The 16,139-nt window shown below is 45.1% G+C and overlaps 1 long non-coding RNA gene across 1 annotated transcript in view; it reads left to right on the top strand.

Annotated features, from left to right (window-relative positions):
- The window catches only part of LOC106815173, a 13,263-nt gene extending 9,936 nt beyond the window's left edge, over positions 1-3,327 (top strand). The window contains exon 3 of the long non-coding RNA XR_001394710.1: positions 3,317-3,327. This is a non-coding gene — a long non-coding RNA (uncharacterized LOC106815173). The remainder of the gene's footprint in view (positions 1-3,316) is intronic.
- Positions 3,328-16,139: the final 12,812 nt, after the last annotated feature.

Here is a 16,139-nt window from a genome sequence, read left to right as displayed (position 1 = left end):
TAGCAGTTTTAATAGTGACTTGATAGACGTCAACAGACGTATTTAATAACCCCCTCGAGGGTGATGCGTTGTTTTCTCACCGTGAGGGTGATGTGATGAGTTCCCAGCGTGAGGGTGGGTTGGCTACGTCTGCTGTTGGTGGGGGGAGTGATATGCATTTTGCATCCCCCTTTGTGAGGGAATCTGGGGGGTTCCCTCGGTCAGCAGCTAAGACTAGGGTAAGGGTGAAGCCCTTCACAGGTAAGGAGGGTGTGCCGTTAGAGGGTTTCCTCCGCCAGTTTGACCTGATATGCAGGCTCAATGGGTGGTGCGCTGAGGAGAGGTTAGTGCAGTTAGTGGGGGCACTGGAATGGCCGGCGTCCTCCGTTCTATAAGACTGTGATGTCGACGTTGATGAGTCGATGGTGCGCTGCGCTTTGATAGCGGGTTTTTCAACCTCTGGGTAGTGCACTGGGGAGGAGAGCAGCCCTACGTCACTGCGTTCGCCAGCCTGGGCAAAGTTGGCGTGAGTATGCCGAGAATTAAAGAGGCTGACTTTGAGGGCACAACCTTTTCTCACTTCGGAGCAAGCGAGTGAACAGGCGTGTTGTCGGTTGCTAGAGGTTATGCATTCGAGTCCCGCCGTAAAATCTTACGTTCTTTGTTAGCTTCTGCACGACCACCATACCGTCCACCAGTGCAATTTCTCGACTTGGATGAGGCTCTTCAGTGTGCAGTTCATGGTTTCTGGATCCACTGCATCGCGCTGCAGAACACTTGCATCATGCAGCTGCTGCTGCTGATCTTCATGGGGTAGTTCTGCTGTTCCCAGCTTCTCAAGGAGATGGATCAACTTTGCCTTGTCAATACATGGCAGCATTGCCTCGTTTGCCTCAAACAGTGCCCTCGGTGTCAACGTGAACTCATAGTTGCCGATGGCTTGTTTCTGGTCGATGTCTCAGTTTGACCTGGCAAGGACCATCTGCCTTCCGTACAGATCCTTGGTCTCCTTCAGATCTACAGTCTTGTCTCTGAGTTTCACACTGGTTTTCTTGTTGCCAGAAATAAACATCTTGTTGTTGTGTTTCTTCACTGGTGCCCAGAGGCTGACGTCCCCATTGATTCGCTCTGACACGTACTCTTCATACAACTTCTGCCCAGTGACATCAATGTTCAGGATCTGTGGCACATACTCGTCTGGGATGTAGGCATGGGTGATAAGATTGTGCAGCTGGTCATCTTCAGTGGAAAATGGATTGCCATGACTCAGGATGGCAGCCCTTCACATCAGGTCACACGCAGCCTTAATCATGTTGATTTCGTCATGCTCCCTCTTGACTGCACTTGGTCTAAGGTCATCGTGCTGTGACCTTGCCAGCTTCCACATCAAACCGACTCTTAAACTCGCTCGACAGGCTCGACAGTTCTGGTGCAGCCATGAAGAACCTCTATCTAGCGTTGGCGTTGTTGGAGATGCCAATCAGTCCAGAATGAACTTTCATCAGCTTGTTCAGATGTTCGCATGCGTGGTCTGCACCAATGGATACAAATGGGATCTTGTTCTTCGTGACGGATATGTTTCCAGCTTCCAGTTCCTTCCAAGTATTGGGGTGGTCTGTTCTCAGGTCCTCAGGTTCTCTTCTCACGTTGTTCCCTATCAGCAGACCGATATCTGCTGTGCAAGAGGAAGGAGAGTTAACCCACGATACAGGTGTATGCTCTGTCAAAAACCACAGAGCTGATTGGACATACACCTGCCCAAAATTCACGGATTAACCAAAGGAAGCGAGCAGTATGAGATCACAAAGAACGGGTGTGAACCTCTGCAAGAACAGGTGAACAAAGTACCTACAGAACTTTCAAACTGCTCATTGATTTTAAAGAATATCTTATGGGCTTCCCTGGATGGAAAATTCCAAAGCACGTTTCCAAGCCACACGTACAGAGGGTCAAAACTATATTAGATATGATAGAAATGCCGGCAACCATTGCAACGGTTAAACGCCTTGGGGAGATTTCTAATAAAAGTGGAGTGGTTCAAAATTTGAGGGGAAAAATCCCTGAAGTCAGTGACCATCATCCTGTACTTATGGAGCGTGGAAAAACCTGTGCAGTTTCTGGGATTAGACTGGAGACCTTGTATGATGGTTCATTAGGGAAACTCTCCCTCGTAATAGGTAACGTAAAGGCAGCCCTCCACAAGGCCGCAAAAAAGGAAGTAACTGATGACAAAATAAGATATCTGCATACAGAAATACCTGTCGAGACAATACAGAATTAGGTTAAATCACGTGCTGCAAAATCTGCAAAAAGCATGCTCTTCGGTGGTACAGGAAGTGTGACGGAAGAGGAAGCCTTCGTGAAGATCCGAAATCATTTAATGATATCAACATTGCTTACGAATGCAAGACGTGCTGGAGATATCATTAACATGCCATTAGATAAGCTCAGACGTGCAGTCACCGAAGATGATAACCATATTGTTCTTGTTAAACAACACACGACCAAAGCAACAGCTGTCTGCCAGGTCAACGTTTGCCTTCAAATCACTTAGAGTACGATAGAATGGACGCAAAAATGTAGCAAATGTAGGTTTGCTTTCACCATACCACAGTCCACCAAGCAGAACGTTCTCTGATTTTGTCCTTTTGACATACGCCAATTCATTTATAATGAACATCATTGGCCAAATGCTGAACTTGGATGACTTAAAAACACGTATCCCATCAGTATACCACATCAGTGAGATGTTGTTTTTATTGCTGAAGAATTCTGCCTGTTCTTGGTATAATTTGCCATCGTAAATATCTTCAACATTTCTGTCACATGTTTTTCCCCAGTTAGACTTATGTTGAATGTCCTCACAGAATTCTGCTCTCCTGTAAAGTGCCTGCAGTTGCTCAGCTAGAGGTAATTCGATATAATATTCTCATTCTTTGACTTGAGCAAGTCACTACCACACACTGTACATGTGTTGCAGACAGCTTCTTCTCCAATGTAGTAATGGCAAATACTACAGAACTTGTGGTACTTCAGTGGAATGTTTAAGTTTCCAAAATACTTCTTGAACAAATATGATGTTTTTACACATAGGTTTGGAGCAATACAGTGTAACGCGATCAGATTGAGAAGATTTTCTAAGCAATCACTGGATAATTTGAAGGTGAATGCGAATGATAGCATTAACAGCATCCTACCTTGGGAAAAAATTTTAAATTTTTTCCTTGTCCCTGATTTTCATAATTTCTTTGTTCCGTAGGCGTAGTCGCGGCCTATATTGAGAGTGGGCAAGGGTTATACTGGGATCCAGGACTGAGAAATATGATCGCTTCTCGAGGCTCTTGTGCCAGCCACCGTTCTCGGGACAGGCTCTTGTGCCAGCCACCCGCTGAGGAAAGTGTAGTGTGTAGTAACCACTCTTGCTTTCGGTAGTGCACGGAGACTTCATGTATTGTATTAGAGATTTAGTAAAACACCAGTGAACGTTGCTTCTTGTCTTGTCTTGTCTCTATCAGTCTACTACAGAACTTCCACTAAGGTAGTGCGAATCACACCCCTACAATAGCTGTATAACTCAATAAAAACTTGAATTGAATCAAGCAAATTGAAATGATATTCAACTAAACTATTAACCTGTCCTAAGTAAATTAAAACATTGTATAATGTGGCGAATAAACTACTACATTGACAAGAAAGAGAGCTGTTGTGTTTTGGCAGCAAGGAAAACTTCCTGGAATTGCTCCAATTGGAGCAATTTCAAAAGAGGAGCACAGGTCGAATGCTGAATGTGAGGCAGATGTCTGGTTTTCGAAAAGTCATTTCAGAGCAACAGTCTTGAAAATTTGTGGTATGTATGGGCCTTACTGTTTCTCACTTTGTGGTCGTTGAAAACTTGGGACAAAAGCCCTTCAAGAGTATGGTACCAGTGCCGGTCTAGGAATTAGGAGGGGCATGGTGGCCCAAAGAAAAAAGAACATTACAATGATTAGACATAATAAGATCCCAAATGATTAGACATAAATAAGAGAACAGAAGTCATAAAAACACATCACTGTCGGTACTAAGATTATCCACAATGATGAGAGGCTCATGATAAACTGCAGATTATGCCAATGCAGTAATATTCTGCCCGCAACAAGTGTAAGTAAAATAGGTTATGACATTGAGATTGATTATTGGTTATGTAAGTTTGATGATTAAAATTAAGATATACCGGTACAATTATAATTATATAGTGTGCTGTTGGTAATTGCATTGCACTTAGAATTTCATAGAATATACCAGATATGTTTCCTTGAGCATCTAATAAAAATTTCTCATTTTTTGCAGTCTGTCATGTATGAACAAGAACCTGATTTATGGCCGAGACCAGTTTACACGGACCTCAGTTCTGTTCATACAAACTGTAACAATAGAATCAGGCAACTGGAGGAGGAATTGCAAACTGCTCAAAGTGCAAAGTTGACCGCTGAACATAAAGTGTACTCCTTGGAGCAAAGAGTTAGAAAGCTCGAGTCAGAAAGGCATTCTGGTGAGTGTAAATATTTGTTAGTATTCAACGAAAATCTCACACACATTATCACTATTGAAAATGTGATAAGCCTATTGTTTTTGCTGAATCTGTAAATGGCCATAACTAATTTCAGGTCAAAAAACCTCAAACCGTGTTTTACTTCTACAGTGACGCTTTCATTTGAGTATGAAAGAAACTTTTCCAATCTAATATTGAAACTATATTCATTTATGCAGTCCAGGAAAAGTCATGTGGATGGATAACCTGGTAAAGCACATAAGGAGACAGGGTAGTGGTTTTGCATCCAAACCTCCATAAAAAAAACACTTCAGCAAAGATGACAATCAACCACATCAATCTACGGACTATATCTCTCCAATCCACTTGGATGATTCCATGCCAGTGGTAAGTGGTGATCTGCATGCTTACTAACAGTCTTTCTATAGGCCTATACACTGATGCCTCTATTTAAAATAACTGACAGAATTTGATCTAATTTGCATAATTTATGAGAGACATGCCCAGAATATTATCGGGAACAAAAATATCAAAATGATTAGTTGATTGAAATCAGTTGTAAATGCAATGATTTCTTTGTCTTCACAATCAATATGTGTTTATTTAGATTGCCACAGCTAAATCCTCTACACCATCATATGGGTTTGCCGCTGCATCGCTGACAAATTCAGAGTATGAAGCTTCGACAAGCCTCATTAATTCATCTCCAGAAATCAATGAAAACGATGGCAATGTGGATTCGGTAGGTTTTGCACAAGTTAATATTTTACCGCGGTGAATGTGAAGGGCACATCCTGAAGTATACACACGTGATACTGAATCCCTGTCTACTTGGACTTGAATATAATATAACTAGACAGAGGGCACTCACGGAGAGTGCATACCTCCGCGAGCATCTAACATGTATGTGCTCGCTGGTGGCGGCTGCTGACGGACTCGCCGCTCACTGGTGGCTGCTGCTGACTCGCCACTCGCTGACTCGACATGCTATCAATCACGCCAAGGCTACACACACACACACACACACACACACACACACACACAGACACACAAGACCGATTACATGACCTCCGTTGCAACTCCGTTGTGCGGAGGTAATGATATTACATGTACGGTATGTACCAGTACATGAGGTCCTACATAAAATATAGTGTGATTGGTTCTCGCCTATGTAATGATATAGTTGAGCATTTCCACAAATAGAGTCTTAATAAGATTTTTTCCATGATTCGACTACAATACCACTTTCAAAGCATTATCCAGATGTTTTGATTAAACGAAGAGTGCTATCGGAGAAAATGGCAGAAGCAAACGGAAATCCAAGTTTGGCTGTCCGCAAATTAGTTGGACACTTTTTCGCTCCAAATCAACTGATAAGAGGCTGTGCAACAGGTACAGGTGTTAACCAGGCATCTACTGACCTGCCAAAAGAACTTGTCGAGTATGACATACTAGATTGTATTAGAGAACGACTTCTCTCACCGCGCAGGTGCCTGGATAGTAACATAATCGCTGCTTTCAAAAGTAAGTAATGGATGTACAATTTGAAGACACCCACTATTTAAAAGACACCCAAAAACCCCATCTAATATGTGATATTGTTGTTAATGTAGCTACGATGAAATAATAATAAATGAAGGTATTAATTCAGTGAGCTGCCAAGCATTCAGCCTAAGGGCTGTTCCATAAAAAAATGTACGGGGGGGGGGGTACTCAAGACGGCACTAAATTTTGACCCCCACCACACATAAAATTGAATTTAATGCATCCCCACGACCAATAATAAGTTAATTATCAAAAAAAGCCTAAATGTATTAGCAACAGCGGGCCAAAAGACATCCACCGATAATATTGATTTGTTGCTGACCCCATGCAGCCACCCATAATTTATTTTTGGAAGTGCCATCTTGCCCCCCATACGCTACTTTCTGGGACAGCCCTAAGTTGGATGTGTCTGCCTTGAATGTATAATGTACACACTATAAGCCAAAAAGTCTACATATACTTAAGTCACAACCCTGATATTTAAAATAAACATTTTACTTTCAGATTATGCTGCGTCAGAAATTCAAACGAAAGATGGCTTTCGTGATGATGGGATTCGGATTAAAGTCCATTATAAACAGAAATGTGTACTGAAAGGAGGAGCTTCATCTCGAAGATGACGGAAACAGTATATTCAGCCACAAAGAATATGAAAGTTACATGTAAAATAACACTTCCCCCTACAATAAGTTGAATCTTGCCAGCTCTGTCTTAGTTATATGTGCTGGCGGCTGGTTACCGCCGTTGCGCCGAGCCTGGTGCTCACAGGGGTGAGCTTGCCCCTGGGGGAGATTAAATGTTGTGTTTGCTAATCGGTTCTAGTTTGTAATGTCTTTCTGTGTTGTTTCATGATGCTTTGTAAGCGTATTGCAGCAAATTACTCACTCACGCCCGTATTCTATGGGGGGCCGCCATTAGTCACGAGGTTTTAACCCCCTCTAGCGGGGACTATGAGTAGTGAAAACACTGCGCGCAGCGAGAGCCGTGTGCAACACAGCGTGGGTTAGCGTTGTTTGTTGAGCTGGAGCGGGAAAGAGGCACGTGCAATAGTTTTAGAGAGAGTTGAGAAGAAGAGGAGTTAGGAAGCAGGAGTCCGCGCGCCCGTACACGGTCGCAGCGGCTGTTTGGCCTGAGGTCTCGACGGGTACCGAGCTGAGAGGGAGACGCACCCGAGCGAAGACCGGAGATGAACGAGAGCAGAGTGAGCTACAGCGGGTGTATTTTGGCAACACCTCGGTCTGAGGTAATAGGTGATACTAATAGTACATGTAACGGTAACGGCAATAGCAGTTTTAATAGTGACTTGATAGCACGTCAACAGACCGTATTTAATAACCCCCTCGAGTAGCCAGCCTTAGGCCCGCATCAAAAACGTGAGTGCCGCCCTTTGTGTTTGTGGTCAGCTGGCTGCCTAGCCCTCCCCTACACGTTAAAGAATTAATGTCCCGAGTAAGCCCCGCGCATCATAAGTGCGCCGTGTTGTTGTTGTGTCACTGTCTGTCCCGTGACGGACGTCACACTGGCATTGTTGACTACCGCCACCGTGAGCCGGAAACGAACGCTGGTTCTGGAGGAGAGAGCGCAGCAAAAAAATATTCTAGCACTGAGGCGCTCGTGTAGGAGTGGAGACCGAGTGGCCGACGAGACGACGTACAAGGTAGGCAGTACCTTATCTTGTATCTTCTTGTTGTCACTTATCCCCACCGTGTTGCACTGCCACCATACGTAGGGTAAACTTGCTAGTTACTGCGTATTGTCAGCGTGGCACCCTCAGTTGCTCGCGGCCGAAGACACAAAACGCTACAACTGGTTGCCGCAGACCTGCCACTGTGATTTAGGGTGGTTTTGCTCAGACACGCTTTCCCGGGGGGCGGTTCGCAATGTTGCCGCTGCAAGCGGTGCCTGGGCGAAGACAGGTGGATTGTTTCATCGCAGACCCTGATGAGTTTGGGGTTGGTGTGCAGGGGCCGCTGTGCGACGCCATAAGTAGGCGGCGTTGATGGGAGATTGATTTTTTCTCCGCCAGCATCCTTAACGCCAAGTAGCGGGGGGCGTGGCCGCGCGGGTTGGCTTGAGAAACTCCCATCAGTCGCACGTAAGATTCGGTTGCTTGGTTTGCGCCGATTTGATTACCGCTGCCCGCTCAGCACGGGCTGAATGTCGTCGCCGTCAGTCCTCGGCTACTGTTAGCCCCGGCACGCGCCCGCCAGGCGTGATACTACGTGGGGCCGAGGAGGGCCCATAATCTGACTCGCACGCACAGGCGAGCAAATCTGCCTGGGTGTGGCGCCACCATGAGGCAACCATTATTTTCATCACGCGAGGTGTATGCGTTGTTTTCTCACCGGAGGGTGATGTGATGAAGTTCCCAGCGTGAGGGTGGGTTTGGCTACCGTTCTGCGCTGTTTGGTGGGGGGAGTGTATGCCATTTGCCCATCCCCCTGTGTGCAGGAACTCTGGGGGCCGTCCCTCGCCGTCAGCAGCTAAGACTAGGGTAAGGCGTGAAGCCCTTCAAGTTAAAGGAGGGTGCTGCCGTTAGGAGGGTTTCCTCGCCAGTTTGACCTTGATATGCAGGCTCAATGGGTGCGTGCGCTGGAGGGAAGAGGGTTAGTGCAGTTAGTGCGGGGCACTGAATGGCGGTCCCGTCCTCCGTTCTATTAAGACTGTGATGTCGACGTCGATGAGCTCGATTGGTGCGCTGCGCTTTGATAGCGCGTTTTTTCAAACTCTGGTAGGTGCACTGGGGAGCGAAGCCAAGCCCTACTGACTGGCTGTTCGCCAGCCTGGGCAAGTTTGCGCGTTGAGTATGCCGAGAATTGAGGCTGACTTTGAGGGCCACAACCTTTCTCACTTCGCGAGCAAGCGAGTGAACAGCGCTGTTGTGTTGTCGTGTGGGGTGCTAGAGTGTTATGCATTCGGAGTCCGCCTTAAATCTTACGTTCTTTGTTTAGCTCTGCCACGGACCACCATTACCGTCCACCAGTGCAATTTCTCGACTTGGATGAGGCTCTTCAGTGCGCGTGTTGCAGTTCCTGGTTGCTGGATCCACTGCATCGCTTGCTGCTAGAACACTATGCATCATGCAGCTGCCGCTGCTGCAGCTTCATGGCGCCGTAGTTCTGCTGTTCCCAGCTTCTCAAGGAGATGGATCAACTTTGCCTTGTCAATGACATGGCAGCATTTTGCCCCGTTTGCCGCAAAACAAGTTGCCCTCGGTCGGTGCTGTCAACGTGATGAACTTATAGTTGCGATTGGCTTGTTTCTTGGTCGGATGTTCTCAGTTATTGACCTGGCCAAGACCATCTGCCCTTCCGTACAGATTCCTTGGTCTCCTTCAGATCTAACAGTCTTGTCTCGAGCTTTCACACTGGTTTTCTTGTTGCCAGACATTTAAACATCTTGTTTTCGCCGCTCTGCTGTTCGCAAAATGTTTACAAGTAGGTTAAAATTTTACATAATTTTTCCTTTTTCACCAATAAAGTTTTGCTAGTTGTAGCTGATTGAGTACCCTGAAACATGGCTCTAGATGCATCTCTAGAGCTGTTATAATTTCAAAAATGTTCGGCCCCTGACCCCCATAGAAGTCCCGATGTCTACCGGTACTAACCAGTCTGTCTCCCTGCTGTCAAAGTGCGAAAGTCGTAGCTTTACCAAGCGAGCCTACATATAACAACGATTGTGGTGTTTCCTTAATTGTTTGAGCCCCCGTCAACGGCAAGCATAAACAGTCCGTCCGACTAGAGAAAGGCAAAAACAGAGGGATTATGATTCATGGACATTGATAATGACTAATCAACATAGCGAATGAAACATGATATGGCTGTTTTTTACTGTAAATTTGCTCCAAACATTGCGGGCCTACACAGCTTTGCTGGCGGCCTGCAGCTTTAGAAGCTATAGGCGCTGCCTTGAGGCGCCTACACTTTTTCTGCTCAGCTGCAAAACACTGGTTGACAACTCCAGGTCAACAACACCACTCAAAGTCATCCAGGGCCTCTTGCGTTGTCCGGCTTTATGACTGGTCAGTTCAACGGCCCTCTTTATGTAGGCTGCTGCCAACGAGTTCCGAAGTCGCCATATCTAATTCTTCAATTCGTCTCATGGCGGCGCTTTATAACCTACTTACTCTCTAGGTCGTGAGTGCCCTTTTTACAATCTTCGTGAGCTCCGCAGTGGTGTACTGTTCAAGAATAGCTAAGTCTCTCATCGGTCAGAGTCTGTGTATGCAACTATTTCTCGTCTTGGACCTGACGAAGGTAACGTGGATATTCCATCGGGTTCCTCGAACTTCCTAGAGTTCTAAATTGTGGTTTCTAAGGTTCCTTGGTAATGGAACCCCAGCGTCCGGTGCTGGACGCTATGGCTGAGGCGTCAGGAGATCCAGTGTCTGGTGTAGGTTGGACTACAGCAGGTGGCTGTCTGAGCCATGTATTTTAGTTATGGCCGTGTTGAAACACTGTTGGCCACGAGTGAGGCGGTCCTAGCTGCGGCCGGACTCCTATCGAGCGGAGGCATATACATTAACGTTGTTGCTAAAGCGCTCGTGTTAAAAGGTCACACACGCCTCGTCATACTTCCATCTCCTCGATACTCTCACCTAGCGTCACTGACGTTTAACTCTGTCCTCAGTCCTGAGTTTCTCCTCCGAGCTGCTCAACTTGGCAATGCTCAGCTCTGCCTGTTCCTGAAGGGCTGCTTGCTCGGCCTTGAGCTCTGCCCGATCGCTGATCTTCTCATCGCTGGCCATGGATAGCGTTTACTACGGCAGCCGATGAGATCCTGGATGACATGCCTTAGATATAGGACAGCGAGAACGTCTATCTCCTCTGTGTGTAGAACCACTACATCGTGTACCCGAACCCACTGTTCAGCCTCGTTGCTTACAGGCCCTATAATATAGCGTTTCTCCTCCTTGTGGTGATGTTCGTCATCCAGCCGTCGCCTCATCGACAGTGAGCAACTTCTGGTATTCTTGGGTGAGCGACAAGGCAGCCTCATCATAAGCCTGGAAGTCATGCCCCAATACAGTTCGCGCATGCGTGGGATCTCGGACTGCGCGGTCAGTCTGTCCCTGCATTGCTCGCGTACTCTAGTGCACAGCCTTTGCTAGTGCTGTGCCTGGCAGGTATTACGATTGGGCCAACGTTCAACTTCCTTGAAGTATTGCCCCTTTTTCTGTTAACACCTGCTTCCGTTTACCGTCGGGCTCTGGATTCCCGCCTACAGCACCGGGCAACTTTACCTCGGTGGTGGGTTTCCGTATCATCGTTCCCCTGGGGGTCTGGAACCTCAGCCAGGTTCGGCACATTACCGTCATCAAGTTCTGACATCTTTCTGGTTCTAATGTCAATGTTTTACCTTTTTAACAAGAGCCCTTAAGAGTTCTTACGTCATGACTTGCTGAACGTCGAGATGTTCAACCTTAGAGTTTACTGTTACAGCACCCGTCGAGAAAGACTTAGGAAGGCGGTCAAGTCCAGTCAAGCGATAGTTTTATTTTAGATCACATGATCACCTCATCTTTACATCTAGTTCACTTCTCTTTGGTCACGTGTCGATTTTGGTCACCTAAACTCTAGTACAGGATCAAACTCTAAGTAGCAAATTCTACACTTTTACAAGTAGAAACTAAAAATGGTCCCGCGTGGTTTCAACAACAACAATGGCGGAAATAACTACATTACCTAACACCAGGTGGCGGGGCAGCCCAGACCTACCGGGTGTGCCCAAATAAGGTTCTACTCCCAATACAGTGGGCATTTATAACTGAAGTTTATAGCCCCATTCAGAAGTTGTCTGTCTTTATAAGTGGCCATGTATATATGTAAACTCATGGCATGTTCCTGCAGCGACAGCCTTAGCGAATGTGTCTCATACCTGATTATTATCAAAACATTGGACACGTCGTTATGCCACCAACGGAAACCAGTCGGATCGTACGAAATTTTCATCAAGACATTTCCAGATTATCTGAATCAATTGTTAATATGTATTTTATTCATATACTTTTATTTACATAATAAGGATGCACAAGGACGCGGCCTTTGCTAAACTAGTCAATGCGCATCCGCTGTATGTCAACACCAAACAACCGAAGCGGAAATCGTGCAAGATGATCGACTCTTCGCTAGGAAACGCATTATACAACTGCTGGGTGTACAAGCGGTCGAAGCTCTATGTAAAGAAGAAATTGGTGAGTTTCTATGGTAGATCTAAATTAAATTGTTGATTAATTCGGTTATTGAAATCCAACTAATATTTGCTATTATTGTTTCTTTTACATCACCTGTACAAACCAAGTAAATGAATTAGAAACATAAAACGTGATGTCAATATACGAAGAGCGCTCCATATATCTATCTTGTAAACACGAGTTGGATAGTATACTAAGCTTGTGAATCACTGAGAACCATGTACTACACATTCACAGATGACCTGGCTCGCTCAACAAGGTTATCAACTGTTTATTTTAATTAAGCATATTTCATAATGTATGTGCATGCGTTACTAAGCATTATCTTACAGAGAATACAAATTTGTTTTGCAGAGGCCTTCCCAAGAGTGCAACCAAAAGCATCCAAAAGGCAACTAGAAAAATTCCTGATGCGGAAGGGCTGGGATTCCAAAACCCTGGGCGAAGCAATAATGCAGATTGGTCCCCTACCCGACCGGTGAGAGGCACCAACACCGGCAGATTGCAGCTGCAATCATTGATCAAAAATACAATACAAAATACAACATCAGCGCCCTGAAGGATATCGAAGAGACGAGGCTGTTTTTCAATAGCTTACGCAAGTGCGGACTGGCGGAACAGACAATCCTAAACTACAAAAAAAAATATCCAGAAGTTTTTAACCTACCTAACGGACACAACCAACCTGTATAGCACCGACCGGTATGTGACACATCACACCCTGGTAATAAGAAACGAGGATGCTTGAAGAGATAATCGGCCTCACTCTAATATTTGTGAATGCACTACACAGTATGTGGCTGAATCAAAAATATGATTCGTCTTTTACTTGCATACTAAAAACAATGATGATGACATGATGTTACGATTACAATGTGAATGATGACTATCAAACATAATCGCAGATGTTAATGCTTTTCAGAGTGTTGTATAAGCACCTCGTCCATATGAAAAGCTGTCTGGCGACGATGCGAAAAGGCACATCCCAAGGCGCCACTAAAGAATCAACCAAAAAAAAATATAGCAGGGTCCACCAGATACAGAAATCTCCAGAACAATGCCTAAAAGTGCTGAGAGTTGCTAAGGAGGACTTCAGCAACGCACTCAATGATGTTCAACAAGGCGCGAAGTCGGAGGGGCAAATTGCACTGATCACTAGTTACCTGGAGGCGGTGATTGCCCTAAAGCACTGCCAGCGCCGTAGTGAGTATTTCTGTTAGCATGAAATCAATAAATGGATACGAACTATATGAGGCGTGCGTTAATAATATTTCTAGATGCATATGTAGAGGTGGTCATGTAATGGTAAAATAATAATAGCCGTTGGTTTAAGCTGTAAATACACGAACTAGTGGAAATGCTGTGTTTAGGGCCAACAATGAGAGAGTTGTTGTGTTGAGCCTGACTGACACACTTATTCTAATGTTTTAATTTTATTAATTATTTTCTTTAGGTGTCGTCATGAACATGAGGGTAGAAGAATGGCTGGACAGAAAAAAAAACCAGTGGGAACGGATGGGAATATGCAGTTATAAGCGTGAAAGAGCACAAGACGGCTTCAACGCAACTAGCCATGTTTGCTCTGGACAAGGAGGAAGAGTCTGTATGTATTAATTGTAAAAAAATTTACCTGCGCTTGTGAACCCAGTTCGTCTGTCATGTCGTCATGTCATAGGAAGCATTATGCCAAAATAATTGTTGAAATTGTTAAATGTCAATGACTGCTGCAAAGTAATAATTACAGATTTTTTTGTCGCATCAGTGGCTGCAAATATACGTTGGAAGTGTTCGCCCTATGCTCATGGAGAAGACCGAGGTCACCGATCATGAATACATCTTCCTGTCTACTGCAGGAACGAAAATTTCATTGCAAAGTAATAATTACAGATTTTTTTGTCGCATCAGTGGCTGCAAATATCCTTTGGAAGTGTTCGGCCTATGCTCATGGAGAAGATCGAGGCCACCGATCATGAATACTTCTTCCTGTCTACTGCAGGAACGAAAATATACAATGCGTCAAATGACATAGCGAGATTGCATAAGAGGTAAGATATAAGCATGGGCGTATTTATTGTTTCGCGTGTAATAAGGGTTATTGAATTGGGGTTGTGAATTTGATATCGTGCTAATTAGGTTTGACAGAATGGTTAGATACCTCCGAATTTCTAAGAGAACATGTATGGTATGAATTGATGTTTATTCATATTGGGTACTTGCTATTACTGGGGAAACACCTTTTGATTACAGGTAAAGGCTGGAGAAAGAAGCCATATGCTCAAACAAGGTTAGAAAATCCTACGAGACGGCCTCACACAGCATCTTAAATGATGTCAACCAGCGCCAAGTGGCCGACTATTTAGCACACACGGTTGACGTGGCCACGCGCCACTATGTGACAAAGGATTCAGCGTAGGTTGCGGTAGTGTCCTAATATTATGTTTATGACGCTAGGAGTCACGTGGTATGAGAGAGAGGATCCGAGCTAGAGAGAGAATGGAGTGACTGTAGTGACGGTTGTTCAGAATAAAACTTTACGACTTTATTTAACAAAGATCAAACCTTTGTGTCTTATAAGCAAGACGAGAAACATCATATCTGGCGACGAGGTAAAGCAAGGTGAGCGGAGACATAGAAATGGCATCAAGCTTACCACTATTTCCGACATTTGATGTGCATTTGGACGGGAACGCAGGCCCACGTTGGGAAAAATGGCTAACACGTTTCGAGAGACTGGTGGTCGCGTTGGACATTAAAGACCACACACAGAAGCGAGCATTGCTATTATATTATGCTGGTCCTGATGTTGACGATATCTTTGAAACTTTGGCTGACAGAGGCGAGGAAGATGACTATGCGAAGGCAGTGAAAGCGCTGACGGACTATTTCAAGCCCAAAGTAAACACTACGTACGAACTGTATAATTTTCAGCAGGCAAAACAAGAAAACACATCACACTATAAGCCAAAAAGTCTACATATACTTAAGTCACAACCCTGATATTTAAAATAAACATTTTACTTTCAGATTATGTGCTTCAGAAATTCAAACGAAAAGATGGCTTTCCAGTGATGAGGGATTCGGATTTAAATTCCATTATAAACAGTAAATGTGGTACTGAAAGGAGGAGTTTCATTTCGAAGATGAGGAAACAGTATATTCAGCCACAAAGAAATGAAAGTTACATGTAAAATAACACTGCCTACAATAAGTGAATCTGCAGTCTGTCTTAGTTATATGTGTGGCGGTGGTACCGGTTGCCGCGAGCCCTGTGCTCACAGGGGTTGAGCTTGCCCCTGGGGGAGATTAAATGTTGTGTTTGTAATCGGTTCTATGTTTGTAATGTCTTTCTGTGTGTTTCATGTGCGTTTTGTAAGCGTATTGCAGCAATTACTCACTCACCGCCGTATTCTATGGGGGCCGCCATTAGTCACGATTGTAACCCCCTCTAGCGGGGCTAGCGTAGGAAAACAGCTGGCGCAGCGAGAGCCGTGTGCAAACACAGCGTGGGTTAGCGTTGTTGTTGAGTGGAGCGGGAAAGAGGAGTGAATAGTTTAGAGGCGTTCAGAGTTCAGAGGAGTTGAGAAGAAAGAGGAGTTAGGAAGAGGAGTCGAGCGCGTAACGTGCGAGCGGCTGTTTGGTGAGCGTCTACGACGGTCCGAGCGAGAGGGAGACGCACCGAGCGAAGAACGGAGATGAGAGAGAGAGTGAATACAGCGGGCTGTTTTTGGCACACCGTCGGGGCTGAGTAATAGTGATACTAATAGTAACAGTAACGGTAACGGCAATAGCAGTTTTAATAGTGACTTGATAGACGTCAACAGACGTATTTAATAACCCCCTCGAGGGTGATGCGTTGTTTTCTCACCGTGAGGGTGATGTGATGAGTTCCCA

The sequence above is a fragment of the Priapulus caudatus genome, unplaced genomic scaffold, assembly GCF_000485595.1.
Source record: "Priapulus caudatus unplaced genomic scaffold, Priapulus_caudatus-5.0.1 Scaffold1056, whole genome shotgun sequence".
NCBI classification, from domain to species: Eukaryota; Metazoa; Priapulida; class Priapulimorpha; order Priapulimorphida; family Priapulidae; genus Priapulus; species Priapulus caudatus.
Note: the sequence above shows the minus strand (reverse complement) of the source record. Positions and strands in the feature narration are given on the sequence as shown.